Here is a 14265-nt window from a genome sequence, read left to right as displayed (position 1 = left end):
ATGGATGGCCGGGGGGTTGGGGGGGAGGGCTACGGCAGCTACCGCTGCACTGTGGATCACCACCACTGCACAATCTTCCACTACTAACCCCTATTTCCTGTACTTGGTGCCTATTCACTGGTGGGTCACTTCGGGCTCACTCCAGCGGCAGCCCAGCTGCTTCCTAGAGGACTGTAGGCCGTGACTAGGGTGGTAAAGCCACAAACCCGGCGACACTGGTGAGGGCGCCCTCGGGACTTATGTCACCGTCACCGAGGTGAGACTCCCAAATTGGAGGTTGGCATTCTCTGCAACTGTCCTGGGTGACACCGACACCAACCACAAGCAGCTTCGGCATGCCCTACTGCGTCGTGTGCTGACAAGCAAGCATCATTCTGGGCTGCAAACTAAAACCAGACTTTAATGCTAGGCAGAGTACAAGTGTATCTGAGCAACTAGTGCACCGAACACTCCTAACGATGGGTCTCCGCTGCCGACGACCCACGCATGTGACAATGCTAACGTCACAATATCAGCAGCTACGACCCTACGCCATAGGCCTTGGTGCAGTGGCAGAGCGTTGCAAGGTCTGATGATTTTCGATACCTTCTTCGTCATGCTGATGCGGTCGCGCTAATCCGTCGTGCTCCAGGGGAACATTTCCTTGGCACCTGTACTGAGGGACGGAGATAAGTTGGCAGCGGCTCCATTACAGAGGAACATTACGTAGGGGTCCATGGATCCAGTGGAGCTCGTGCAAGGTACCATGGCGGCCAAGGTGCATCGTACAGTGGTAGCAGTCCACGTACACCCATTCATGACGATCATGTTTCGAGTTGGCAGTGGCGTTTTTAGTAAGATGTAGCACGATGTCACAAGACAAGGACTTTGATGGAGTGGTTCGAGGAACACAGTGGCGAGTTTCAGTTGATATGGTAGTCCCCCAACTCACCAGATCAGAACCCCGAACCCCATAGAACACATGAACACATATGTAATGTGATTGAGTGTGGCTTCAGAGCTAATCTTCCGCCCCCCCCCCCCCCCCCCCGTCATCCGTCATCCCTGGAATTTATGAGAATTAGGTGACTTGTGTGGTGAGTACAGATGTGGTGGCAAACCCCTCCAGCTACCCACCAAGGCCTCATTTCACGGCGCGTGGCTGCTGTCATCTACACTAAATGATTGAAATGTCTCTGAGGCCTATGGGACTAAAGATGGACATACTGTCAATTAGGTAAATGGGTCTAATGTTCTGCCTGACCAGTGTACACCTTACAGCAATGCACAATGCCTCCCTCTTAGCACTTGCAATGCTAGTAAAGAAACCTGCTGCTCTTCTTTCATGCTTGTCCGTTTCCTCGAAAGGATCGCAGGCACGACCAATACTAAAGTGTCGGTCGAACGAGAATTTTGTTAGATACTTGTTCCTGCTTAACTATTGTTATTGGTATGATTATTTTCAATGATTACTCGACAATAACATAATCAAAAATAAACGATGTTTTCAACTATCTGTGTTCAATACGCCAAATTTATGGAACACATATTCAAAAGATGAACAATTTCGGTTGTGGCAAAACGGTCGGCTCCCATGAAACGCAACAATTATACCGCCATTTATTCTCCCACAGGGAGTGCTGTTATGACCGTTATACATGTACGGAACCAGGGGATGCAGAAGAGCCAAAAGCAGCGATCGATATCCACACTGAAGTAAGTGGAAAGCGATAAGCGATGATCACCCTGACCGAACGCTACCAAACTGATACTATAGTATTTCTATGCCGGTAGGGTATGTTGATTAAAATCTCATTCCCATTAGAGATTATTTTATGTTCAGTACATAAAAAACCTATTCCTACATAAGATGTATGGTGTGAGTACATGATGGCTCTCAGGTGTAACGAAATGTAGCACAGACACTGTTTTTGAGTATTGTAAGCCCAACAGTGTAGCAGTGTATCTTTGGTAGAAGCCACAGGCAGCAGGCGAGCACTGGATGTCGGTGTGTCAGCATAGTGAAAGATAGGTTTCTTAAAGAATTGTCCAAGTGGTTTCTCAACCAGCAGGCAGCACAAACGCTATAAGGTAAAGGACTGGAAGCGACACGTCGGCACAACTATCGTAAAAATAACTGCCACTTTTTAGCAGGGATATTTATTCCCCTAAAATGATTGAGTGACTGGGGAATGGAGGGGGGGGGGGGTGTAAGAAGGTGTACGGTAGCTACCGCTGCACTATGGGTCAGCAAGCAGCAACCACTACAACTATGGGTCACTACCACAGCACCAAAATCCTCTACCAAGACCTCTTTCTTGTATTTGGTGCCTATACACTTGTGGGTCACTTCGGGCTCACTCCAGCGGCAGCCCAACTGCTGCCTAGAGGACAGTAGGTAAAGCCACTCACCCCTCTACACTGGGGTGGGCGTCCTGGGGACATACATCACCATCGCCGAGATGAGATTCTCCAATTGGAGGTCGGCATCCTCAGCAAGTGTTCAGGGCGGTCATCTGTGTCACCGGCCACACCTGCAAGCAGCTTTGGCATGCCCAACTACGTTGTGTGCTGGCAAGCAAGCATAATTTGGACTGCAAACATTGGGACCGACCATCTGAGCGTTATCTAACACTTTGCGGCACTCGGTACTACGAAGAGAGGAGCGAGGTATCTACACTGTGGCATATGAATGTAGCCACTCGAGATGTAATTAAGTAAAAAAGACTTAATATTGTTTTCTAAGCTACCATCGGCCTACTCCTCACCAGGACTCTCCACCATCACTTAGACCTATGAAGAAATGGTCCGCCAACCAACGGATCCATTTCACAACATTACTGGCAATTTGCAAATGGAATTCGCAATCCAAATACCAGAGAAAGTCCCATCTTTCAGACTTTAAGAAGCGTGGAATCATTCTCAAGAGGCACATAGGAGCGTCATGGTGACTGATTGTAGAGACAGTTCGCCGTAATGAAAAAACTACTGAACGCATTGTTACGAAGACTGTTAGGCTGACTGACAAATCTCTGTTGGTCCATCATGACCAGGGGACACCGGCTGGCTAATGCCTGTCTCAATAAAATTCACCGACGGCCGTGTACTTCAATATATTATTTTATTTTATCGCGAAGGCTACAAGTTAAATGAAGTGCCGAAACTCGTAGGCTTTACAATAAAGTAGAATATCTCAAAGTACAATGCAGTTGGCGACTTTTATTGATACTGACTGATAAATAGACGGACAGAACAGCTGACATCCGCACAAGTAGTCATGAGTAGTTTGCCACTGACACAATACAGTAGAAAACTGGCTACAATGTTGTAGAGACAAGCTGTAGGTTGAGTGACGTTTTGTGTTGTTTAGCACTGAGTCAAATTTACGTTTTTGGAGACCACAGTGTCTGCAGACGATCTGCTGGAAACTCACAAGAAGCATCGATTCTTGATATCTGTATCTGACCAACTCCTGCACTCATGGTGTGAGACCGTTATGCACCTCGTGCATGTATTCACTCAGTGGAGTGGAGGAGACGCACACTTTTATGTGGTGTTCCCACAGTGATCTACATCTCCTGCCACTCTTTCGGAGTAAACCTAATCGTACTGCAGTGTTTCACCGTTAACGTACAACTAATAATGCTGGCAAAACCAAACCTATGTAGAATTGAGTGGTATTGAAAGCAACCCTGTGGCCAAAGATAGAATGAACATTCCTGCTGTCAATAGCAAAATCCATCAGTATATGGAACACAATTGTTTCCAAACAATGTCGAAATTTCCAATATTGTGACTATACAAATATAAATATATGCAATAATTACTCTGTAAGAATCCACTGGGGTCTCGAAGTCCCCTTTACCATAATACTCAAATCATATCAATGAAAATGATCAGAAATTTTGTCAGTGGAGTTGAGGTTCACTCTTCATACGACGTTTGCTGAGGAATTTGGAAATCAGGAGAATGATACTGACAGTTGGAGATATTGAGTCGACTTGAGGCATATATCGATAGTTGAAACGATAAGTGCATTATCTTGGAAAATGAAGTTAGTGCACTCGATTCCTAGTCTGCACACTCCTTTTAATGTAAAACAAGTTTCACATTTACCTTTACCCCCATCCCTTCTCCCCCTCCCCACGCCACCTTTCACAATACTGCGTCTGTCTTTTTTGAGTTCATTTTCTTTTATTTCTGCAGCAGCAGAGGAAACATGATGTCGCTCCGCGGGTGTGTTTTGTGCGTTACAGTTCGCTTACTATAGAATATTTCCTTGAGTTTCCGTATTTACGACCAGCTGTTTTTGTATGCCTCCCTTTTATTTGAATCTTGCACGCTGTGACGTAGCCTCAGGGAGGGCATCCAAACAACCAATGCCACTAACATTACCTCTTCCAGCGTAACATGCCGACCCAACAGAGTCACGGCAAAAGCCCAGGAATAAGAAGAATTACTCATTTCTACGTAGCAGAACACTACGGCGACGCCATTTCTCTGTTACTCCTGTGACGGCTGAGACAAACATAATCTAGCGATTTCAGTGGTATAGATTTTGATTTCTTTTCGTAACTGTATCTTTGTCTTTTGAAGAGATTGTTGATGAGTTAATGTGGGACATATTTGACTGAGCCACTTCGACGGCCTAGCATACATACAGGATAAGCAGTACTCCAAAACACTGTTCCAAACGAAACAGAATCTGTTTCTTTACTAATGAACGTTAATAACCTACATTGCTGTTAACAGCATGACAAGATACTGATACTGGAAGGCATGTATACAGCTTATTTTAAAACAACAAGAATACAAATGACCGAAATTTCCACGCCGTACCCTGATCGGTTTAACGTTGCTGTGTCTGAGAGAATCAAATAGCGTTGAATTTTTTGTGACATACATACAGTACTATATTATTGGTCTCTACTGATGATAAATCCCTCCAAGTGACTTCACCTCTGAAAAGTTTGCTGGGTTACAGTTTAAGAAGATGCAACACATTGAAATACGTCCTCCTCAAGGAAAGTTTTCACTGAACAAACATAGTTTAAAAGTAAAGCTCTCACCGATCCGAAGGTTTATTCTGGGCGTGGTCCTGTTGGTGATGGTATGCCGTTCCTTTCCTCCAGCCTCTGAACTTACCCACTCAGTTATAGGGATAGTTACATTGTACTCTGAAACGCGGTACAGGTCGCCCTTTTTCACTTCAGCAAACATTGGCAGAGGTGAAAGAAGTAAATATTCTGTCCACAAATCAGTACAGATTTCAAAAGCATCGCTCGTGGATAACTCTAGTTTGACCTCTTCTCCCATGAGATCCAGCGAACCACGGATTCAATATTCCTATATTTCCGTTAAACGTTTCACACCGTGCCACACCGTCTACTGTTAAAGAAGGTACAAGCATACCGAATAGGTTCCCAGGTATGTGAGTGGATCGAACACTTTCTAAGTAACAGAACCCAGTATGCAGAATGAAATTTTCACTCTGCAACAGAATGTGCGCTTATATGGAACTTACTGGCAAGTTAAAACTGCGTACTGGACCGACACTTGAACTCGGGACGTCTGCTTTTCGCGAGCAAGTGTTCTACGACTGCGCTAACCCAGCACAACCGCATTACTTCCATCTATCTTTCAAATTTCATTGATCCTCTCCTGCGAAGCTAGTAGAACTAGCACTTCTGTAAGAAATTGTACTACGGAAACATGGCTTTGTCACACCCTGGGAGATGATTCCAGAATGAAATTTTCACTCTTCGTTGGCACGTGCGCTGATATGAAACTTCCTGGAAGATTAAAACCGTGTACCGGACTTCGCAGGAACTGAGTATGGATGGGCATTTTTATTGGAGTTTGATGTAACAGCATGTTCGCAGTATTGGTGAGAACTATTAATTAATTTGCGATTATTCGAAGTGCTTGCTCATACACAAGGTTTCCCATTCGTTCGTTAAAATGATATTCGTATCCCTCGGCTGATTTTCATCAGCTTCGTGCGCTAAATATGCGATGAATTTAGTACCTATGTGCATGGTGTTTCAAAAGTTCCGGGTCTTTGTGAACTCATCAGGCTTGAAGCTGGTTTCGGAATCATGTTTGCATATTTTACTGTGAAACACTATGCAGTAATTCGGTGACTCTCCACTGCAGTTTAGCTCATTCTCTGGTTGTCTTGACGTCGTTCTTGGATATCTATTTTTTGGTTACTACTGGTAGTTTCAGTTTCAATGTCTTTTGAGCAACACATTTTTGAAATGATTCTGAACCGTATTGCTAACAGTTATTTTCTTTTCGTATTTGACTATTGCAATTACCGAGAGAAGCCTCTTCACCCAACGCACAGCGCTCGAGTACAAGCTGATCACTGTCACACATACGTATTTTGAAAGGCCAAGTTCCACGATATATGTAAGTGGGAACTGCTCATTTAATTTCCTTTTTCATTATCGAAGTCAGATAACGGTAAAAATTGATTGGTTAGGTCATCTAATTTGTTATAACGAGACATAGTTTCAGTCAGGGCTTAATGGCTCTACTTGTACTAGTAGTTGAAATGGAGTAACCACCTCACGAACAGGTGAAATTAGTAACGGAAAAGGCATCTTTTTAGAGAAAGTAAACGTTAATGCTGATATCCAAAGTAATCACACTTTGAAATGTATGGATTGTTTTCATAAATTTGTTTCTTTTCTTGTATGTTCCACGTATACTAATCATGTACATGTATCCATCTAACCAGCCTTTTTCTGCAGTATTACACTCAAAAAGACGAACAGATCGGAAGTTTTTCTTTCTTGTTTTCCATTTGATAAATTACAGTCTGGAGCTCGTAATGATATATATTTTCTTCAAAGCAGTATGCCATTTGGTAACAATCGAGATCGCTTGAAATGTACTGTCGAACAGGCTAGCAAATAATTTTGAATAATTAGTGTTAAAATTGTTCAAATGGCTCTGAGCACTATGGGACTCAACTGCTGTGGTCATCAGCCCCTAGAACAGAACTAATTAAACCTAACTAACCTAAGGACATCACACACATCCATGCCCGAGGCAGGATTCGAACCTGCGACCGTAGCAGCAGCGCGGCTCCGGACTGGAGCGCCTAGAACCGCACGACCACCGCGGCCGGCTTGATTAGTGTTCCGCAGCTTTCAGATATTTATTAAAGGACATCTTCTTCACACCATGAGACGCACTAGAAACGTTTATTTACCAAAATCGGCTTTCGGGCTAGTACCCACCGTCAGTGACATATTACGTAAATATATAACAGAGATGTACATATCAGTTCTTACGATAGGATCTGAAATATATCCTTTAACATAATGTACAGGCTGTTATGTGTGTTACTGGTGTCAAATCTTAGGCAACGTGTATGATAAAGTTTCAGTTAACTATCTCATAATGTTATCGTGGAACTGACGGGTCAAAGAGTCTAGCCTCTTTGACCGGTCAGCTCCATGTCTTCAACTCTGGTACGCTTTGAAAAACCGCGAGCCGTAGTACCATATCGCGCGAGTAGAGGAACAAAAAACCGTCACGCAGCCCACGACAGTGTCAGTGAGATGTGCCAGTTACTTTTTTTTCTCCTCTAGCGCGATGCGACATACATACCTGCAAACAAACAAGAAATATAACAACTATATAACTTTAATATTTCTAGGTTATTATTAAATTTTAAAGACTAGCATTTGCACTTTTAGTCCGTTATAATTAGTTCATAAATCGTTGGCGTGGCTCTTCTGTAGAAAGCGAAGCGCTGAAGCTAGTATTTTAAACAGAATTTCATTTTCCAGTTTAGCGCTTTATTTCAGGGGCCGCTGCGGAAGCGCCTTTTGCAGGCACAGTTGACAACAGGACTCGCCTCTGCCGTTTTGATTGCCAGGGCCCGACAGAGCGACCTCTCTGCTCTCCTGTGAAATCGCGGCCCTCTGAAATGGAGTCTCGCCTCAAAGGAGATATCAAACGGCCGCCCGCGCAGACCACGTACATTCGTCCGCGCCACCGTTTGATCAAAGGCTGAGCTCGTAATTACGTTAAACGCGACGCGGATTCCGCGGTTTGGCGGTATTCGAAAGATTAAAAAACGGAAGGAAATTGGGACTGGCAAACCCTGAGGCTGAAAAAGTACTGATTCTCCAGTCCGTTGTAATATAAAGGAATCTCGTTTGACGAAATCACTTTGGCTAATTTAAATCCCTTCTGTCACCGAAACGAAGTAGACTGTTATTACGCGAGAGGCACTCGTTTGCGACCTACTTTTTGCGAGGTATCGTCAGTACTCGACTAGTATCTCTACGTGTTTCACGTTCGACGCTGATGTATGAGATAATTTCAAAGGAATGGTAGTTTCTATGAATGACGTAGCAACAAAAACTAGTGCTTTAGAAATGGCTCCTGGTAATTATTCTTCCTTCTCCCTTATATCCCTAAAAAGGGTGTTTCTACTTGGGAGTTATCTTCTAATTCTGCCAGAACCGCCGCCTGAATTTATTATGCTTTTTCTTCCGTTCCAATGACCATTCCTGCCGGTCTCCGTTTTAAGCTTCTGTGTGACACTGTGCTTCGTTACTGGTGCTTCAAACGACAGAGAATTTATTATATTTTATTCCGCAACCATGATGCCTTGTACATGTTCCACAGTTTCTTCTAATCGGCTCTTTTCTATATTGCATGATATTTCGGTGAACCCATTGTTACCCGTCCTGTAAACATTTCATAATATTTCGACTGCTCTTGGCGCACGGTATGTGAACTTTCCAATATTTTTATTATGGGTCTAATAGCTATTTCATGTGGGCTTACAGACTTTTCACAAAAGCATACGGGAGTAAATATCCGAAAGTTATTACGATTAGAAAAAAATAGATGTCGGAAGTGGTCTTGGTCAATCGCACTTTATCGGATCACAGAAGAAATTACAAACAACATATCTGGGCCGACTAGTCGTGCTTCACTGTATGGGTCAGCGAGTAAATTTACATGAAATCTGATGAACGACTTCAGAACGCTTCTTAGAATCTGATACAGAACTTCGTTAACAATACATCGGTTGGCGAGATGATTAAACTTTTGCAAACTACGATTTCAATCTCGAAATCCACCGTTGAAAAACTCTCAGTTACTTTTTTGGTTCTGAGAAAAGCTGTAACTAGTCTGAATGCAGTCGAGTGACTGGTAATACATTTTTAATGGATGAATGAGAGAGGCTTTAGTCGGCGTGGAATGAAATACAGCAATTTATGACTCCAAACTCAAACAAGTCTAACCTATAATACCTAAGGCCGTAAGCAGTGTTCATTCTTTTACAGATTGCATTCGAGAGCTACAGGTTCGAATTGGGGTAAAATTAGAGAAACCGACTTTTTCATCTGAAAAATCGTATCTTATTGGAGTCAAAAATCTGCTCATCAGCGATCGTCATACTAAAATGACGGCGGAGGTGGCATTAAGACGTCGTGTAATACCGCCATACCAATCTAGTCTCAAGAATTCATAACATAAAACAAAACATTCTGCAGAAGAAGTGTACTCCGAAAAAAAAAAAAAAAAAAAAAAAAAACATTAAACCTCTCGGCAAGTTGTTTCACTCCCAAGTTGAAAACATACGTGGGTTTTACAATACTAAATGACCAGTCGCATGTTTAGGAACAGCTTCCCATTTTACCATTCCGTCGTTACGTTAATATACGTCGTATTATAGGATCATCCACAGCGAAAATGTTTTACACCGTAAAGACAATTTTGCAAAGAAAAATTCTTGTGCATACTACCTTGTGCAAACTAACTTTCCACAGAACTGTCTACTGGTCATCGGTTTCTCTCGAACCTATTCTCTCAAGTGTACCATACGTTTCTTTGTGATCTAATCTTCCCAGCATCTCTTCACATCACACAACGAACATCCATTTAATGGTGATCAGCCTTTTTTTTAACGCTTATCAAACATTTTCAGTTTGAGCTCCAGATTCATCACCATCATGGTTGCCGGCCGCGGTGGTCTAGCGGTTCTAGGCGCGCAGTCCGGAACCGCGCGACTGCTACGGTCGCAGGTTCGAATCCTGCCTCGGGCATGGATGTGTGTGATGTCCTTAGGTTAGTTAGGTTTAAGTAGTTCTAAGTTCTAGGGGACTGATGACCACAGTAGTTAAGTCCCATAGTGCTCAGAGCTATTTTTTTGAACCATCATGGTTCACTTACACCAACTGATGTACTCCATATGATTTTCCTCACTTCTTGGTGCGTATTCGATACCAATAGCTTACTTTCGTATCGAATGCTTGTTTTTGCAAAAATTAGTCTCGGATAGTTGAAACGCGACGTCATTTTATAAAATATCTCTAACTGAAAAGCGAAGTATTTTGTGCATATAGATCGACGTCTAGGTGCTTGGAGTATGTATAACTTACATATTCATCAGTAATCGCACTGTCAGTATAAAAGCATCACGAAATATGGAACTAAGTACAGCGTATATCCCTGTTGTTTTTTGCGATATGGAACTGATACGCACTCAGCGCGACGTGTTTCCCTGGACTAAATATTACGCATGATATTACTCGACTGAGTGCAATTTCAAACTCGTGAAAATGGAGAGGATACGAAGACAAAAGTGCCGAAGGTGAGGGGTGGGATGGGGTGACGGGAGGGTGAATTAGATAGAGAGATGTACGTGATATTAGAAAATGTATTTACGTGAGAGGCAGTCAAACGTAAGCCTCAAATTCCGATTTTTTTAAGTCGTAAACCCGTGAACGGGATGAACAGTGGTGGATATCAGCTAAGGATGGCTGAACGTAACCGTTAATCGACATTTAAAATATCAGCATTACTAATGTTAATTAGGTGCTTTGGTAATAGAGGCGGAACACTTTCTCAAGAGATAAACTCGCCTACGAGGTTCTTTCACATGCACACACATGCCCTGTGCGTATTAAATATACCATCTCCACTTAACCGAAACTGCACGGAGAACTCCCAACAGCAAAGACAGTCTCCTTTTACATTTATGAGCGAAAAAATTATACATAAAGCTTAAAACATTTAAACGGTAGGGGATGCAATTTTCTCGACGTGTTGGCTTAACAAGAACTGTGTTTTCACAGAAATAATTTATAAATAATTTTACCATTTCCATTGCAACTGTCAAAATAAATTTAGTAAAACGTAATTGGTGATTATTATTTCGCCAAAGAATTGTCTAATTGTGCATTAAGTGCTATGGAACGAATTAATTGTATTGATAAAATTCTGAATAAAAGTAATGCATTAAAATTCTTTTAAAAATTCTATAGGTCCCTCCCATTCTTTATTGTTTCTCTCACTCTCTCTCTCTCTCTCTCTCTCTCCCGCTTGCCTCTTTCACAGGTACAGCGTCTCTACAAATCATAACTCATCTTCGGTCTGAATCATAGCTTCCCACTACATTGCTCCAAAGAAAAATACGCTATCGAGTATCCGCTGTGCTCGCTTTCATAAAATCAGAAGCATATACGGCCCGTACAAACTTCATATCTTACACTGCTTTACTTACGAATTTGTAGGATGTAACTTGTTAGACACCAAATACGGCAGCGTCCTTGATAGAGGGATTCTAAGCTGCATTTTCTACAATGCTGCCTTACTACTTGTATGCAAATACTATTAACAAAGAAAGAGCTGTCATGATCCTCCAACACTGCCATAGGACCTGAGGAACAATTCGTCCTTACCTTACCAATGTACGATGAGTTATGGAGGTACGTAAAAATCTACTCGTGTTTTCAGGATTACGTTAGACCCAGATTGAGAGATAGTAATCAACTGGGGTAAAAATATTTATTAAAATATTATGATATGGTTCTAATAGGAGCTGTCGTAATAGACACAACACCTCAGGAACAGTATGATACATATTAAGAAATAAAAAATGCTACTGAAGTTAATCGTGCCTTTGAGACTGGTGGTTAACTCTGAAAGATGTATGCAACAGTCAGAAAATTAGAGAAGGTAAACGAAGGGTATCATTTCTAGAGGTGAGTGCTGTACGCTGATAAACCACAAAATCTCTATTCTGTGCAACCTGCAATATCACTACTGTGTATTACGATACTTCATTTCACACTTGTGCTTTTTAAAATTCAGAGGACCAGAAATGGGTTCGCATTTAGGGAGCAGAGATCTTCTTTGGAAATAGTAGTTTACCTTTAAGTATTTAGTATCAACCGCGGCTGAATAGCTGGTCTGTAGGTTACATCTGAAAACATAAAATTGTAGTTGTTTACGCGATAAATATACGTCAAAATTTGCACTCACTAGTAAAGCACCGAAACGATGTCTAGGGAAGGCGACGTCATCTTGTTTACTACACGGTACGGACATTCTTTTGGATACATATGATAGCTGTAGCGTTGTAACATTTATGACGTAAACTGTGATACATACAAGGAACGCAAATAACGTTACATTGTATCTTAAATCTCAACTGGTTCGTTCTCAGCGCACAATCAGTTCGTGCCTGGGACGAAGTGACCGTTGGAGTCCTACGTACGTGTGAATATAGCTATGAGAAAAGCATTCACGAAAATGGGAAAGAATTCCGTATATCGGTTCGCCCGTTGTTTTTGGATGATATACAAGGGAGATGAAATATTCATTTCAAATGGTTCTGAGCACTATGCGACTTAACTTCTGAGGTCATCAGTCGCCTAGAACATAGAACTAATTGAACCTAACCAACCTAAGGACATCACACACATCCATGCCCGTGACGGGATTCGAACCTGCGACCGTAGCGGTCGCTCGGCTCCAGACTGTAGCGCCTAGAACCGCACGGCCACTCCGGCCGGCCAATATTCATTTCAAATAATGGTAGAAAATGTCTCATACAATAGCTATCTAATCAACTAGTGTGTCTTATCTACATGCTATTCCTTCCACGGTATTTAGGCTGCACGGTATAGGAAATCTATAGTAAAATTGAAAAAAAAAATATTATTCGAAATAAAATGATTAAAATATTTATATGAACATTGAGTAATGAAAAAAATTATGACTTCCTTCTACGCAGAATTTTTTCTGAAACTTACCAACTACTGGTTGATGGTTGAGAAAGTCCAGATGTTACCAACGTTTTAATTCCACATTTCGAAATCGATCATCTAATGAGAGCTTATTCTCTTTCTGTGCCTGTGTCATGTTTGGAATTCTTTGAAGAAGCAAAGGTGGAAGAGATCATAACTATCAAGACTTTAGTTACATCACGTTGCTGTATTCTTTTTTTTTCTCAGCAGTCCTACGCCAAGATACATTCAGATTAGAAGCAGATGTTTTGAACAAAAACCCGCTAAAACAGTATATCCTTATAGTGTTGTAGCACACGACTGGCAATGTTCAAAGTAACTAGCCATCGTTCACTGAATCTGTACTTCGTATTAATGTGTATATGTTCGGAAATGGCATAAACTGAAGAGTGTGTGGCGATGTCTGGATGAAGCAATTTGCGTTGTGGCGGCTTTCGGAGAGCGGTCCGCTGATGTTAAAGTTTATGCTACTGCTCGACAGATGGAATCTGAATTATGGCACAGTAAATCTACGCATGGTAGTTGACGGTTTGTCCATTCAAGGATTCACCAAAACTGGAGACAGATTGAGTAGAAAAAAACAAAGCCAAGCGCGGTCAGCGTTGCGACTACCAGCACTCGGCGAATATCGGTTCAGATATAGTCGGATGCATTCCACGCCGGCCACGGCCGCAACGTCGGCGACAGCGGGAGATCGCGCCGTCCGTCGCGGGTGGCGGCTGCGCGCTCACTGACCGAGGCTGCCGGGGTGGCCGCCACCTGCCGAGCGCTGGTTCCCCCAGACGCCGCTAGAAGCCGCCAGTGTCGGTTCAGAGACCTCGACCGTCTGGCGCGGCTTGTTGCCCCACGGACAGCAAACTCGGCAGCGTCACAGGAAGGACCGACCTAATGCAGTGGAACACTGCTTGTTACCGAAATATTTCAAATGCATTGATAAAAGGTTTCTAGTGTAGTGGAAAACGTTTATAGATCACTTCTGCCTAGGCCACGCGGTTTCGAAAAAGAAGTGTATGTATGTTATGAACTCTCCTTTCCTTTTTACCTCCACCAAAAAAACCTAAATTTATTATCCCCATCCGAGAAGTCTGTAGCCCAGGACAAACCATTCTCTCCATCCCCTCCCACTGCTGAAGATAGTCCCTTGGTGACTATAGCTTTACAAAATAAAAAACATTCAAGGCAAAATCTATTAGGTTGTTGGGTCACGTCATGTTCC

The 14265-nt window shown here is 42.6% G+C and overlaps 1 protein-coding gene across 1 annotated transcript in view; it reads right to left on the bottom strand.

Moving 5' to 3' along the window:
* Positions 1 to 13767, bottom strand: part of LOC126458640 (discoidin domain-containing receptor tyrosine kinase B-like) — a 305649-nt gene extending 291882 nt beyond the window's left edge. The window contains exon 1 of the mRNA XM_050095811.1: positions 13056 to 13767. The gene's annotated coding sequence lies outside the window, so the exon portion shown is untranslated. The remainder of the gene's footprint in view (positions 1 to 13055) is intronic.
* Positions 13768 to 14265: the final 498 nt, after the last annotated feature.

Source organism: Schistocerca serialis, chromosome 1, assembly GCF_023864345.2.
Source record: "Schistocerca serialis cubense isolate TAMUIC-IGC-003099 chromosome 1, iqSchSeri2.2, whole genome shotgun sequence".
NCBI lineage: Eukaryota > Metazoa > Arthropoda > Insecta > Orthoptera > Acrididae > Schistocerca > Schistocerca serialis.
Note: the sequence above shows the minus strand (reverse complement) of the source record. Positions and strands in the feature narration are given on the sequence as shown.